This window comes from Cupressus sempervirens, chromosome 7 (genome assembly GCF_028749045.1).
Source record: "Cupressus sempervirens isolate cs-2001-9-10 chromosome 7, ASM2874904v1, whole genome shotgun sequence".
In the NCBI taxonomy this organism is placed as follows: domain Eukaryota; kingdom Viridiplantae; phylum Streptophyta; class Pinopsida; order Cupressales; family Cupressaceae; genus Cupressus; species Cupressus sempervirens.
The window spans coordinates 921921831-921936871 of record NC_143124.1 but is presented as its reverse complement, the minus strand read 5'-3'; the positions used below and the strand labels follow the sequence as shown (position 1 = coordinate 921936871).

Here is a 15041-nt window from a genome sequence, read left to right as displayed (position 1 = left end):
AATGACGGAAGGACTGCAAGAAATGGTAGTATTGCTTCCCATGGAACAAAGACAAAGGCATACTCTCACCAAAAGAAAATAGAGATTTTTTAAAGACCCAGATGGAGGATGGTTGGATGGAAAGTAAATAGTTTCCCCATGAAGGTAATCATAGTCTCAGATGGAAGAAAAGAGAAAAAGACAGATGGTGGCAGTAGGTATTTGACATCTTCGGGCAAGATTATTTTGAGAGGTTATACACTTTCATTTCATATATTTATGTTTGTCTTACAAGAGTTGTTCATGGTGGAACTCTTTTAGATCTATATGCCTCTAATGGCTTGTAGTCTCATCCTGCCAAATGGAGCCGATAAAATTTCCCAGATTAAATGTTTGACTTATCTAGAAGATGGAGGAGAAGAAAATAAATAGGCTTAAAAATTTTTTTGGATAATCCATTTCAAATATTGGAATTGTTTTATTGGTGGAACTCATAAGAGTTTACTAAGTTTGTGGCACATGAAGCTTCCTTCCAGTTCCCATATTGATGTATCCATTATAACTTTTGAAAGATAAATTGATGTCATATTTAAAATCTGAGAAATAGAAGTGAAGGTCAATTCACATATTTCTATGATTAATTTCTCGAAGGAAAAATAAAACTAATAAAAATACAGATAGAAAATAGTTTCTGACCTCAAAATTACCTTAACAAAAGATATTGTTAGATTTAGTTGAACACGAACATGCCTTTAACCAAACTAGCCCTGTAGAATCCTACAGTTTGACCATAAAAATAGTTAGAAAATTGAGGCATTATACCTTTCCATAGGTTTTGTGTCTTCCAAAATAGCACACCTGAATATTTTGTCCACATCTATGATGTCTGCCCTTCCAAATGTGCACTATACTATACTAGATATATTCAACAAGTTGTGCCTAGAAAAATATAAAAGAACTGTACAAGTTAGATAACCTTCAGTTACAGAAATCTTTAGTTTTTAATAAGAATACAAAATAGAAAGTTTGGCTTACCTTTTCATAGAAATCATCTTGGTTCTTTTCTCTCTAGACATTTCAATATGATTGTGGACCTTTTCTAATTTAAAATATGGTATATACTTGTGATGGTGTTGCTCCATAAACAATAAAGAGATCTATAGAATTTTCTAGGGTGCAAATGATAAATGAAAGTTAAATTTTCTTAGATGTTGCAATTTCAAGTTCCCTATTGTACATGTATGGAAAACAGTTTCATAGCACACACGATCTCTATAAGAAAAAGCTTCAAAAAGCTTTGGTCTAATTGACTAAAATTGATGGAGGATATGCATAGAATGGTTTTATATAAAAGGCCCTCGAGACTGCACAAGCTTTATTAACATCATGGCAGCCTTTCCCAAAATGGGAACTGTAGAACAGAGCACGAACAACCATCAAAGCATAGACAATATATGGAAGTATTCAAGGGAAAAAAATGGTCTCATTGGTTGCAGCGGTTACTGGATAAGAAGAAAAACAATTTCTTTTGAAAGAGTCTTAGAAATTGTCAAGCAAATGTAATTGGTAGGTGTAATCCAGATTTAACAATCTTTTCCAGCATCCAGCATAGCATAATAAAGATGGCTTTCTGTCAAATATTGTGAGTGGAAAAGTTCTGGTAGAAATTCACAAATAATTTGGATGCACAAATAAGGCACACAAAATTCTTGAGAGAATACCTCGGAGAGATGCTGGCTCATGGAATACAATTCTTGCAAGATTTAGGTAGTAGATATTTGTCAGATTGTATGGTAGAAATGATTTTCTAAATCTGCATGCAAAATGTGGAATCATAGACAATCGACTGAACACTTTGATAGATTGCCTCAAAGAGATTTCATATCAAGGAATGCGTACGCAATAGATTTTATAAGAATTATCTCTGAATCTTTGAATTAGTGAAGCATTTTGGATACATCCTAATACTTTATCTTTGTTTATGTTCTTGTTAGCTGATGAGAGCTGCAAACAATTATTGCAATATGTATGTAGTTGATCGATAGTTGTCCTAAAGATTCATTTTTCAACTGTCCTTAAGTATAATAGTCACAAGCAGAAAGACTTTCAATTTACATGCAATGGGTTTATTTATTTAACAGTTTGAATTCAGTATCTTGAACACGCTATATAATGGATTTAGTTATATCAATTCAACTAGTTGGACCCAATGAGCAACCTTGACAATTTGTGACCGTTACTTTGCATATGATAACATAACAGTTATAACTATTAGATTTACACAATCCATAAGAATGTTGTGTAATTTTTCAATTTTTGGACTCCATTATGTTAGTTTTTTTACATCAATGTTTCAGATCACACTTTGATCCACCATCAAGATGCAAGAGAGTAGCAGAAGAGAAAGAAGATGGATCATAGAATGCGATCCAAAATGTTGATGTAAGAAAATCTTGCACAATCGAATCTAGAAACTACACAGCATAATAGTTGTAATAGTTATGTTTACCCAATTATGATCACTCATCTTGTAGAAATTCTATGGGCTATGGGCCACTATGAAAGATGGCAGTAGCACAGAATCTAGACCTGGCAGGCATAGGTGAGAGAGACAGGCAATGGAAATGTTGGGACTCACTAATATATTCAGGGTCAATTTTTGACAACAATCTCCAATGGAGGAGACATCATTGTGTAAATTTGGCTCTCTTCTTTGGAAAAAAACATGTTAGTCAGGATTCTAATGGTAATTCTTGGACCCCATTCGAATTGCAATTCTTGGACCTTGTCAGTATTTTGATGGTAATTCTTGGACCCCATCAGAATTTTGACAATAGTTAGCCCTAATCGTTTTTATAAATGAAATCATTTTTAAATGAAGCACCCAAATCATCAACTAATCAGATATTATATCAAACCACCGAGGCCTACAAAATTGATTTGCATATTAGAGGCCTGTGAAATCATTTATATTGAGAGATGAAAGAAGAATTTGTATTGAGAACAAATTTCATGAAAAAGGGAGTCGTTAATAGCAGATGGAGGGTAAAAAAACCTTATAGAGAACCCTGTGTCTCTCCCCTTTACTGTATACATGGTATTCAAATCTCAATCACTTCATTTTTTTTAGTGACCCTATTTCTGATTCTGCACTTTGTAGAGAGTGAGAATGATATCATGTACAATGTCTTGGAGAAATACAGGTTCCCATCAGGCCTCCTTCCAGATATAGTAGTAGTCTACTCTATCAACACCAATAGTGGTCATTTGCATACTCTTACAATATCCATTATAAACCCTACAGGGATTATTTCCTATAGATCTATTTCTCAACCCCATGGCATCACCCTCAAGAAGAATGCCTTTCTTTGGTTATCAATAACAAATGTCTTTGTTGCAAAAAATGGGGTCCTGGAGTTCCAGATTGGAGCTCTCTCAAGAAATTAGTTGAAACCTTATTTGTGAAGGTTAAATGGTGGAGGCAGCCATGAGAGTTTCCATTCTCAGATACAATTCTGACATCGCCCTATCCTTCCCCATCGCAGATGGCTCTATCCCCCCACTTAGTAGTGGCTGCAACAATCACCCAAGATAAAAAAAAATCAAAATGGGGCAGAAATTCCACTGTGAAATTGAAGGAATTAAAATCGTGTTCTAATTTATAGTGAAACACATCAGCAGGTATGTGCTAGCATCACAATCCATGCAACTATGAAATAGACAACACAGACAATGCAATTACCACAAGAAAATAATAGACAGTCAAGAAGGCTGACATTTTCCAAGGCAAAAAAATTTATTTTTTGGTCTAAAATCCTACACAGAAATCCCATTCGGTAAAAATAAAACCTTCCTTTAAGTTAATTCTCATTTATTTTATTAGCATGCACAACTTTGGGGTTTTCAGACTCGGACATATTTCATTAATTTTCCTAAGTTACTCTTCATGTATTTTATAGGACTGGGCAAGTTATGATGTTGTTAGACTCGGTCATATTTCATTGATTTCCTTCAAATTAGATTTCCATAATTTTATTTTATGATCATTTCTGTTGCCCCCATTCTACTGAGAATACCAAAATGCTTCCAAGACATTTTTATTTTTCAGATGAAAAGTGCAAAAGACTTTCATTGTTACTTTACCTTAATAATCTCGATGTTGTTGCAAACAGATTCAATGATTTTATAACTATTTCAAAAAATAATTTAGTGTGAGCACATTTTTAGTGACCTAAGTTTCAATGCATGTCACCAAGGAATTGACCTAAAAGAAGATTGAAGTTCAATGATATGCAAGAAAATCTTAAAAACCCATAACAGGGCAGGGACTAAAAGCTGAGAAACAATTTGAATGTGAACACATTTTTCCTCAAGAATCAGCCACAAGTGGTTTCTCAGGGACAATATATAGAATTCCAGAACAAGCACACAGCATACAGAGTATTCCAATCTATGTCATGTACTTTTGTTACTAGTTATGAAAAGGTTTCAAGAATTTACTTATCTGGCTAAGTGCAATGAGAACCATCAAATATTCACCTTCTCTATGGAAAAATTCAAGAGTAAAATATACTTTAACATATTCTAAAAGAAATGCATTCCCATCTCATCTTGCTCATTATGGTCACCCTTTCAAATACTAAATTTTATTATTTAATTCAACTTATCTTGTAGTCTTATTTTCATTGATTTCTGTGTGATCAAATTGTGCAATTTTTTTGTTTCAACCAAGAATTAAGAACTCGTTATTAGTAAGCAACAAAATACCCTGATGTAGAGAAAATGAAATCAATGCTCTGCAGGGAATGGATGGAGTGAAATGCAATTATTTTGAACCCCATTTTTTCTATGGAGAAAACTTGCTAAGGTTGTTGCCTTACCAATTATTCTAGGAAAGGCTAATGCTATCCACTTGTTTCGAAGTCAAAATGTAGTGTAGTATGTAGTGACTGTGTAGTGAATGGACATTATACAAATCCAATGCTCCTCTCCTTGAACTCAACCATCCTTTATCGCTTAATAGGGTTCTTGGTAGGTACAAACTTCCTCAACTATTCTTGTGGGCCAAAAAACTAAACTATAAGTGTAATTGATGTTATAATGACATCTTAAATCCTTGAAAACATTTAAAATCTTTAATACCTTAACACAAATGACTCAATAACTTGACTTTGTTTCTCAATGAATCTGTCTGTGTATCCATATTGGTCACAAACTCCATAATCACACTGATCAGTAGGGCTCCCTACTTTTTAAAGTTGAGTAGATAATGAAAATAATGTCTCTCTGTATTTAGGAGAGTGCAGTTCATGTCCATGTATAATCATCATTGGAAGCTGACCATCTTCTTTTCAGTCATAAGTAAATTCTACCTACCTGATCCCACTCATGATCTTAACTAGCAGGATCTATTACAACAAATAGCACTGACCTTTTTCTGTTCCTTATGTTTTCCTTATTTGGCCTTTTCCATTTTCCCCTTCTATATAAATGTTATTTTCTAGTTCTACCAACGTAGTGCTCTAATTTGGAAGAATAATTAGACTAGACACCCCTTCTCTCTTGTTTAGTCTTCTCTACTTCTGCAGTTTCCATGACCCCAATTTCAAGTTCTCTTTCAATCAAATCATCTCCATCCATGTCATCAATTTTTAAAATTATATGCTTTGATTCTGTTAACTCTTCATAAGAGCTTTATTTTCTCCCTCATCACCTTTAAATTCTCTACTATGATCTCAGGAGACTTCCTCAATTCTGTATCAATGAAATCTAGAAAACCTCTAATTTCATCCCCGATTTGGTCTCTAACTGTTCATTAGCTTGCCATTGTTTCACATTCCTTCTTGAATATTTCTATTTCCTTTCTTTCATAATCATCAACAAAATACATCAATTTATTCATATTAAAAATGCTATCTGCTTTGTCAGTTTTTATCCCTGCCTCTGTTTTATTGATCTGAGATTCAAAGATGGAACCATTGAGATACAGAGACAGATTCATTAATACATTAATACGAATGACTCAATAACTTAGATTCATGACATTTCTTATTAACTACACTATCATTGTCTATAGGAATCAAATTTGATCCCAACTTAGTCCAATCTCTTTAAACCAACACTTCATGTTTTATTAACAAGATTTAGGTAACATATCGACTTCATTCCCTTTAACATATTTGGTTTGATTCAACAAAAAAGATACAACATGACCATGACTATTATTTCACTTACAGTCTTGATTGTCTCTATCATACTCATGGAAATGACCAGCATGAAACCTTGATCAGAATCACATGGTAACATCTATTCATAATGCAAATTTTCACCCATAATTTTTAACTTCATAATAATATCACTGTTTTTATGTCATCATTACCATATTGTCTCTCCTATTTGACTTGAGACTAGGGAAAAAAAATTATGCCCTCAATTGTAATGATTTTTGTAATTGATTGGTGATGGTATAGAAACGATGTACTACATAGGAAATAAAATAGAATGTGAATGATGTTAATTGTTCCCATGCTTCAAACTTGGGTTAAAATGATCAGAAGATATATTCATTATGCTTATACAAGGAAGATGTAGCATCATTACCAACTCAGTAGAAGGTTATCATTTGTTGAATTATAGATTCTTGTTCTAGTCTTACAGATAGGATTCTACCAAGTTGTAGATTTGTAAACATGACCTATAAGATAAATGTATCATGATTGGTGTCAGAAGGAAAAGGTGCAGTTTTTCTAAAAATCTTAAGAAAATCTTCATTCAGGTTGAACCTCAAATTTGGCATATCCCCTTTGTAGAACATAAATATGATGAGAGATGAAAATTTTCTATCTAATTTTGAATTTACGATATGTACTAAAAAAGATGGAATACAAAACATGTCTTTCAGTATTTAGTTTCTCATTACATTTATATCTATTGCAAAAAAAATGGGCTACATGAAATTGTTTGACTTAGCCCTTTCATAGTATTCAAAATTATAGTTGCTGGCTGAATTAAAATCTACTTTAATAAAGCTAAAATGTTTCTTGGATCGGGCTGCATCTTACCATTCTTCCTAAACATTCTTGATCAAGTAAAGACTATGTTTTGGGGACAAAAATCTGTTTGAATAAATCTGAAATAAACATGGGCAATTTAGTTACCTTGGCTGCAAATAATGAATTCAAAGTATGGTTATCAGGTTGGATGTGATGGAATGGTCTTAAATCTTCCTTGGGCACCAAAAATACTATTGTTTGGGCTGCATGAATTAATGAATTAATTTAATCATGGTAGAATACAGGGCATTATATAGAGCTTTTTATCGACCATGAAATTCTGATTTTAAAGTGGGAATGTGTTGGGTATAAAGATAGCCAAATTTTCCATTAAAACCATTCCATGTTAAATTGATTTCATCCCTTCTTAAAGGTGTTGGGTGCTGATTCAATACAGAAAAAAGTTGAATACATTTTGACATTTATTTCCATCGGTTAGGATTTAGAAACTGGATGGATTCTTTGGTATTGAACTGAGCAAGAAAGCATGTTTAATTAAGTCTTTGAATATGTGATTGATTATTTAATTTTCTTTGAAGTTCATACAAGATTCTCATGGTTGAAAGACTTGTGTTTAATATTTATGACAAGAAGCGGATTTTGTTAGTGGTATTCAGATGTTTCAAGAAAGCTAAATGTTGCAGAATGATGTCGAAATTTTGATCCTACCAAATTATCAATTCTATAAATAACAGCTTCACAAGTTGAACTGTTTCAGAAAAGGATTAATAAATTGCATCGAAAGCTTTACTTCTCAAGAAAGCATTACAAGAATCCATGGAAAGCCACTCTGACATTACCCTATAAGTAGTCTCTATCAGGGCAATGTCATCTTGTTGGGACTGTCATAGAGTGACTCAGATAGAGACTGCTGCTACAGTCATATTGTATTTGCAGCATACATCATATTGTCTATCAGAGACTGCTCACATGGTAATGTGCATATTTCATATAGGTAAATCAGAGACAACCTATTTATATATATATATATATATATATATATATATGTATTGAAATATATATTATTTAAAAATGCAAAGCATATTACAGTCATAGAATTGAATCACCCATTGTATTCCTTTGTGGCATTGGAATTACCGTTGTATATATTTTTTTGTCCTTTTCCCATTATATAATTCATCTGTGGACTTCTTTTATAATGCATATGTACATTGCATCATATTGTTACATCATAATTCATTAGTGCATTTCCATTATCACAGCATTTGGAATTACCAGCCACATGCATATTTCATTAAGTAGCATTCATAATTCAACATCCTATGTCATATATTTGTACTTGCACTCATTAGCCTACATTGTGTCCTATTATTCTAAAAAGTGGACATTATGTAATCATTTATTATAGATCTTCCTAGTGCATTTGTTTTTATACAAGTGCTGCTTTCGCACTTCATCAAATTATGTGTTGCTTCTTGAACATCTTATCTAGGATTATTCCTCCAAGGGTGGGGACCATCATGAGCTTGAAATCCATGTATCTTTCTAACAATGAGTTGACAGGAGAAATCCCACAAGCTTTCTCAAAGCTTAAGGAGTTGACACTTTTGAATCTCTTCAGGAATAAGCTTCATTGCGGCATTCCTTCCTTCATAGGTGACTTGCCCAACCTTGAAGTTTTGCAGCTGTGGGAGAACAACTTCAGTGGTGGGATTCCACAACATCTCGAAAGGAATGGTAAGTTGTTTCAAATGTATCTTTCCTCTAACAAACTTACTGGTTTCATTCCTCCGGATCTTTGTACATATTGCTTGATAACTTCTTCTTTGGCCCCATTCCTGAGGCATTGGGCAGCTGCATGTCTCTTACTAGACTACGTAGAGGTCAGAATTTTCTCAATGGATCTATTCTCTTGAAAATGTGTATGGCCTCTAAGGTGCTAGTAAGTTTTACACCTATAAGGCATTCACCTATCTTCTTCCATCAATAGCACTGCACACTATTAGGGGAAGTTTTGTCAGGATAAAAATGGAAAATGTATCATGTTCTGATAAATAAAAGATGGAATCATTTATTATCTTTACACATTTAAACCTTCGCTCTTATAATTTTTGTGTAGGCCCCAAATAGGCCATTTCCATAGCCTAATCAATTTCACTATTGCTGCTGATTCCTTCATGGGTCCATTCCCTTCAGAGATAACCAATGTTGTAAGCCTAAGATTCTTTAACATCTCCTAAATTGGGGCATCTCCACCTGGGAGGGAATTATTTCTCTGGAAATACACCTACTGAGTATGGTAAGTGGGAACACCTCGAGTACCTTGCAGTATCCAGAAATGAACTTCATGGGAAAATACCCTCAGAGCTTGCAAATCTCACTAAGCTTCATGAGCTTTATGTAGGCCACTACAAATCCTATGATGGTGGAATCCCTCCTAAAATAGGTGAATTGAGTAACCTTCTTTGTCTAGATATGTTAGATTGTGGGTTGTCTAGTCTCATTCCTCCTGAGCTTGGGAATCTGAAGCATCTTGATACATTGTTCTTGCAAGTGGACATCTTATCTAGGCTTATTGCTTTAGAGGTGGGCACCATCATGAGCTTGAAATCCATGGATCTTTCTAACAATGAGTTGACAAGAGAAATCCTACAAGCTTTCTCAAAGCTTAAGGAGTTGACACTTCTGAATCTCTTTAGGAACAAGCTTCATTGCGACATTCCTTCCTTCATAGTTGACTTGCCCAACCTTGAAGTTTTGCAGCTGTGGGAGAACAACTTCACTGGTGGTATTCTGCAAAATCTTGGAAGGAATGGTAAGTTTTTTCAAATGTATCTTTCCTCTATAACAAACTTACCGGTTTCATTCCTCCAGAACTTTTTACATAATGCTTGATAACTTCTTCTTTGGCCCCATTCCTAAGGCGTTGGGAAGCTGCATGTCTCTTACTAGACTACATATGGGTTAACATTTTCTCAATGGATCCATTCCTAAAGGTCTTCTGATCCTTCCCAAGTGTAATTTGATTGAACTTCAAGATAACTATCTGAGTGGTAGCATTTTAGAGCAAACTATAGTCACAATGGGCTTAGGTCAGTTAGCCTTATCCAATAATAGGATTTCAGGCCCTCTTCCTGCCTCAATAGGAAATTTCTTGGGCCTTCAAACCCTCCTGCTGAATGGCAATGAGTTCACTGATAGCATTCCTCCACAGATTGGCAGTTTGAAACATTTGTCTTAGATAGATTTCAGCAGTAATAAATATTCAGGAGTAATTCCTCTGGAGATTGGACACTGTAAGCTTTTAGCCTTCATAGATTTGAGTAGAAATGAGCTGACAAGACAATTCTCCTCAAAGATGACCAAGCTATAGATTCTCAATTATCTCAACATCACTAGAAATCATCTGGTTGGAAGTATTCCAAGAGAGATTGAAAACATGTTGAGCTTAAGGTCTATGGATTTCTCCTACAATAATCTTTCTCTCCTAGTTCTAAGTACAAGAAGGTTTAGTTACTTCAATGCAATGTCCCTCATTGGCAACATTGAGCTCTGAGGACCATGTTTGAGTTCATGTCATGACAAATCTTCTCCAACGCAAGCCCATGTAGAAGGTCCATTATCCTCAACTATTAAGCTACTTTTAGTCATGGGTATTCTCCTTTGTTCCATGGCATTTACAATTTCTGCCATCATTAAATCAAGAGCTTTGAAGAAGGACAACACTTCAAGGCAGTGGAAACTGACTGCATTCTAGAGGCTTGATTTTACTTGTGAAGATGTTCTAGAATGCCTAAAGGAAGACAATATTATAGGATAAGGTGGAGCTGGAATAGTATACAAGGGCCCCATGCCTAATGGAGAGGAAGTAGTAGTAAAAAGGCTTCCTGGAAATGGTAGAGGAATGCCCTCGCACAACGATGGCTTCAAAGCAGAGATTGAGACATTGGAAAAAAACTGCCATCAACATATAGTGAGACTTCTTGGCTATTGCTCTAACTAGGAAACCAATCTACTGGTATATGAATACATGCCAAATGGGAGTCCTAGGGAGCTCTTGCATGATAAAAGAGGTTCTCATTTGCATTGGGATACAAGGTACAAGATTACACTTGAGGCTGCCAAGGGGTTATGCTACGTTCACCATGATTTCTCTCCACTTATTGTTCACAGAGATGTCAAGTCCAACAACATATTTTTGGATTCCAACTTGGAAGCCCATGTTGTTGATTTTGAGCTTCCCAAATTATTGCAAGACTTTGGAACATCTGAATGCATGTCTGCAATTGCAGGCTCCTATGGCTACATTGCACTACGTAACTTGTTTTTAGTGTTTCACATGACACTTCCCCGCAAATTCTTTTCAAATGTGTTTGTCTTTCTTTCATGACCTTTAATACTCGTAAGATTTATGAACTAGGATTCGATGCACAACACTTTTAACTATTGGGTTCATGAAGTATTCATGTACAATACTATGAATGTATCAAGTCTCAGTCAGTTATGTACAATCTGTCTTTTTAAGAGTCGGTCTATAATTGTTGATTCTTGCATGTTTTATCCATAGTATGCATACACATTGAAAGTGGATGAGAAGAGTGATGTATATAGCTTCGGTGTGGTTCTCTTAGAGCTGGTTACAGGAAGAAGGCCTATTGGAAAATTTTGGTGATGGAGTGGACATTGTTCAATGGGTGAGAAAGATGATAGACTCTACAACTGAAGGAGTTCCGAAGCTCTCAGATGCAAGGCTATCTAGTGTTCCATTGCATGAGGTGATGCATGTGTTTTATGTGGCAATGCTTTGTGTTGAGGAGTAGAGTGTGGAGAGACCAACAATGAGAGAAGTTGTGCAAATTATCTTTGAGCCTCCAAAGATAAAGCCCACCAATGCGAATGCCAATGAAGCTGTGAAGGGCACTTCACCAACTGAAGACATCAAGGAGTCTGAGGATTCCACAACATCTCCCACTTCTATTCCTGCTCCAAATCTAGTCTCTGCCCCACCTACAACTCAGCCCCCTCCTGATCTTCTTAGCATATAACATAACCATACCAATACTAGTTTTGTTTTTTTGTTTTTTTTGTAATGGGTGGTAGAGATATTAAACCTGTGAAAGGAAAGGAAAGGAAAGCTCCTTGTACAAATGGGTAATGTGCATTTTGAATTTTCTAGTTGGTACTATTTTAATGTTGGGGCAAGGGGGGATTCATAAGTGGTAGTAGGAATGAGGTATTTTCTTTGATCAAATAGAACCGATTTGAGAAGGCTTGGTGGTATTGAGAATTGTTTTTGCACAAAATACTAAAATACTACTTGTATTATACTAGCAATGACCTTTTACTTTAGCCTCTTTTGCAACACATTGAATTTGTCACTTTTTACCATGGGTGATCATCGATCTCTCATCTCCTTCATAGGCAGGCCAGGCACAAAGAGCACACTATCTTGCCATTTTGTCTATAGAACAAATTTGTATTGTTGATCACAAAAAATATATGATAGCCCCCTTCATCAATCACAATTGTAACAATATTCTAAAAACTCGTTAAAATAAGAAAATTACCCTTCCATTCATAACTATGTCCAGATATAGCATATATTATGTTGTAGTTCATAATAGCATTATGCCCAAGAGAAAGCAAAATTATCTAGAACAAACTCAATTTCACAATTTTCCATAAAAAAATATTTCATCATTGAATGGTATAATGAAAATAGCAATTATCACAATACATTCAAAATATTTATAATGTTGTTCTATGTTTCCAGTCAAATTCCAAATTTTCTTTGCACCATGTTACTCTAAAGGTTTCTAAATGCACAAAAAGGTTTTCAACACTGCTCCCTAACTTTCAGCTATTTTGCTAGATTTGTTTAAAAACCGCTAAGTTGTTATAGATTCATTATAATACATGTGTACCAAAGTATTTACTTTGTCCATACTAAACTGTCCACCAGGTCTATTGTCTTTCTCGTGTATTTCACTTAATCCTTTCTTGTAATGTATATTAAAACTTTGAAAGTAAAATGAGTTTAAATGAAAAACATTCACGTACTACCGCCTCCTTCCGTTCCTACCATAGTTAGACATTTTACTTGAATGTACACCAATTTTATAGACAATGCTCATATTAAACACATGCTTCATTGTAGGAAACTTGCATTGCTGCTCCTGCATTACAATTACATGACATTGCTGAAAGTGTTTCAATAAACAGGTATGATTTGTATAGGTATGATTTAAGCTTTGCAAGTACTACAATAATCAGCACCATAAGTACAAACATCTCATCAAAATAAATAGTTATTTTGTGAATGAATGACCTACTCTCGGGATAAATGGCTCAGAACTTCATACTTTAATGTCTCCATGTCTGCAGACCCATTATATAAACTTCAATTCAGCTGGATGTTTACTTGCATTGTATGTACAACAAAACAAGCCGCATATATATATATATATTAAAGTGCTGAAAGTGTTAGAATAAATAGGTATGATTTTCTTGTTTGCTGATATAGAATTATAATTACTTTATGCTTGTACAAGATCTTAAGATTATGAATTCCATTCTAACATGCATCCATCTTGCAGGAGATTGTTTCACCTTACACTTCAACCTATGGCGAACTTTTACTCCTAGTTCAGTTCTATGTTTCAAGTAATACTTAAATAGCAAGCCACATATATAACTCTGTTTCTTGATTGACTACCTTTAGCCCACAGTATATTATGTAATCATCCTACTATTAAATCTATATTTAATCTCAATTGCATATTTCTTAGACATGAATTTTTCACTCTTGAGCATTTCATTTCATTGTGCTAAAAGTTATAGCTAATTTAATTTGCCCTTTATGCAATACTACTTCAGTCATATAATAAACTTAATTAATCTTCCATGCATTACTACTTCAGTCAACCATAAAAACATAAAGGCAGGAACTTTGGCACTTGCACATCTTGTTTGATAACAATTTCCATCTCTGTTGATCATGACTGCCCTAATAACATATTCTACCAACACTCAGCAACTTTTGTACCATACATTCTTATATTTTCTCATATGTAGGAAACTCTTATATCCTTTTTCTGACCAACCAAATACACTCGGCCAGTTTACAATGCCATATCCAATCACCAACATACATTTTCTATCAAACATGAAATTTACTAGTTTTTTCACAAAACCGTACTCTGTTCCCTATACCTATCACTCCGGTGAGATCTTTTATAACGTGTCTGCCAACAACATATCAAAAATTCAGAGAAATCTAATGGTGCAAAGAAAATTTATGACCTCTGCACCAAGCCTGTATTTTTTATGACAGTCATACATTTAATTTTTGGGATAGTCACTTCTTGTTCTGCAACTCAAGTGTCAATCCCTAGATGCCAACCTACAACTTTGGATGGTTGTAATATACATTAAAACCCATCATTTTACCAAACTTTGGGGTTTTTTGCCACACACAGCGTATAAACAATACACGATTCTTCTTCTCAGATAGCCTAAGTGAGGATTTGGACAGTTAATTAAGAAGTGTTTATAACTATTAGAAATATTAATGAAAATGAATGCCATAAAAACTAGATTGATAATGATTCAGTGTTCTTTCATCTATAATGAATTGAACTTCAAAAAATTACATAAACAACTTAGATTATATGTTGAAACTGACTGTAATAATCAACAGAACACATATGAAATGCAAGAAACATAAACTTTTATTGATACAACCAAAGCAAGACGTAAATTAAATTTTGAATAAAGAAGAGTTGAAGAAATGTCTTACAATTGCTCATAAAACAAGTCCACTAGAATTGTTTTTCCATGCCTACCCCACCATATAGATATACGCCATGAATAGGTGACAAAGAAGTCTTTTGAATAATGGACCAAAACATGCTCCTATACATTCTAATATTGATTAGACTGTGGTACAACATAATAAAACATGTTTTAAGAAAGATGGATGTATTTTGTGCTTGGATTAACAAGAGAATGCATTTATCAATATGGCTGACCATGATCTTAAAATTTCTT

General features: G+C 34.3%; 1 long non-coding RNA gene and 1 pseudogene across 1 annotated transcript; both read left to right on the top strand.

The window, feature by feature from the left end:
* Positions 1–8603: 8603 nt before the first annotated feature.
* Positions 8604–13443, top strand: LOC149550555 (uncharacterized). The gene is made up of 3 exons (XR_016354529.1): positions 8604–8729; positions 13150–13214; positions 13377–13443. It is a non-coding gene; the product is annotated as an uncharacterized LOC149550555 (long non-coding RNA).
* On the top strand, positions 8911–12037 carry LOC149550556 (uncharacterized; annotated as a pseudogene).
* Positions 13444–15041: the final 1598 nt, after the last annotated feature.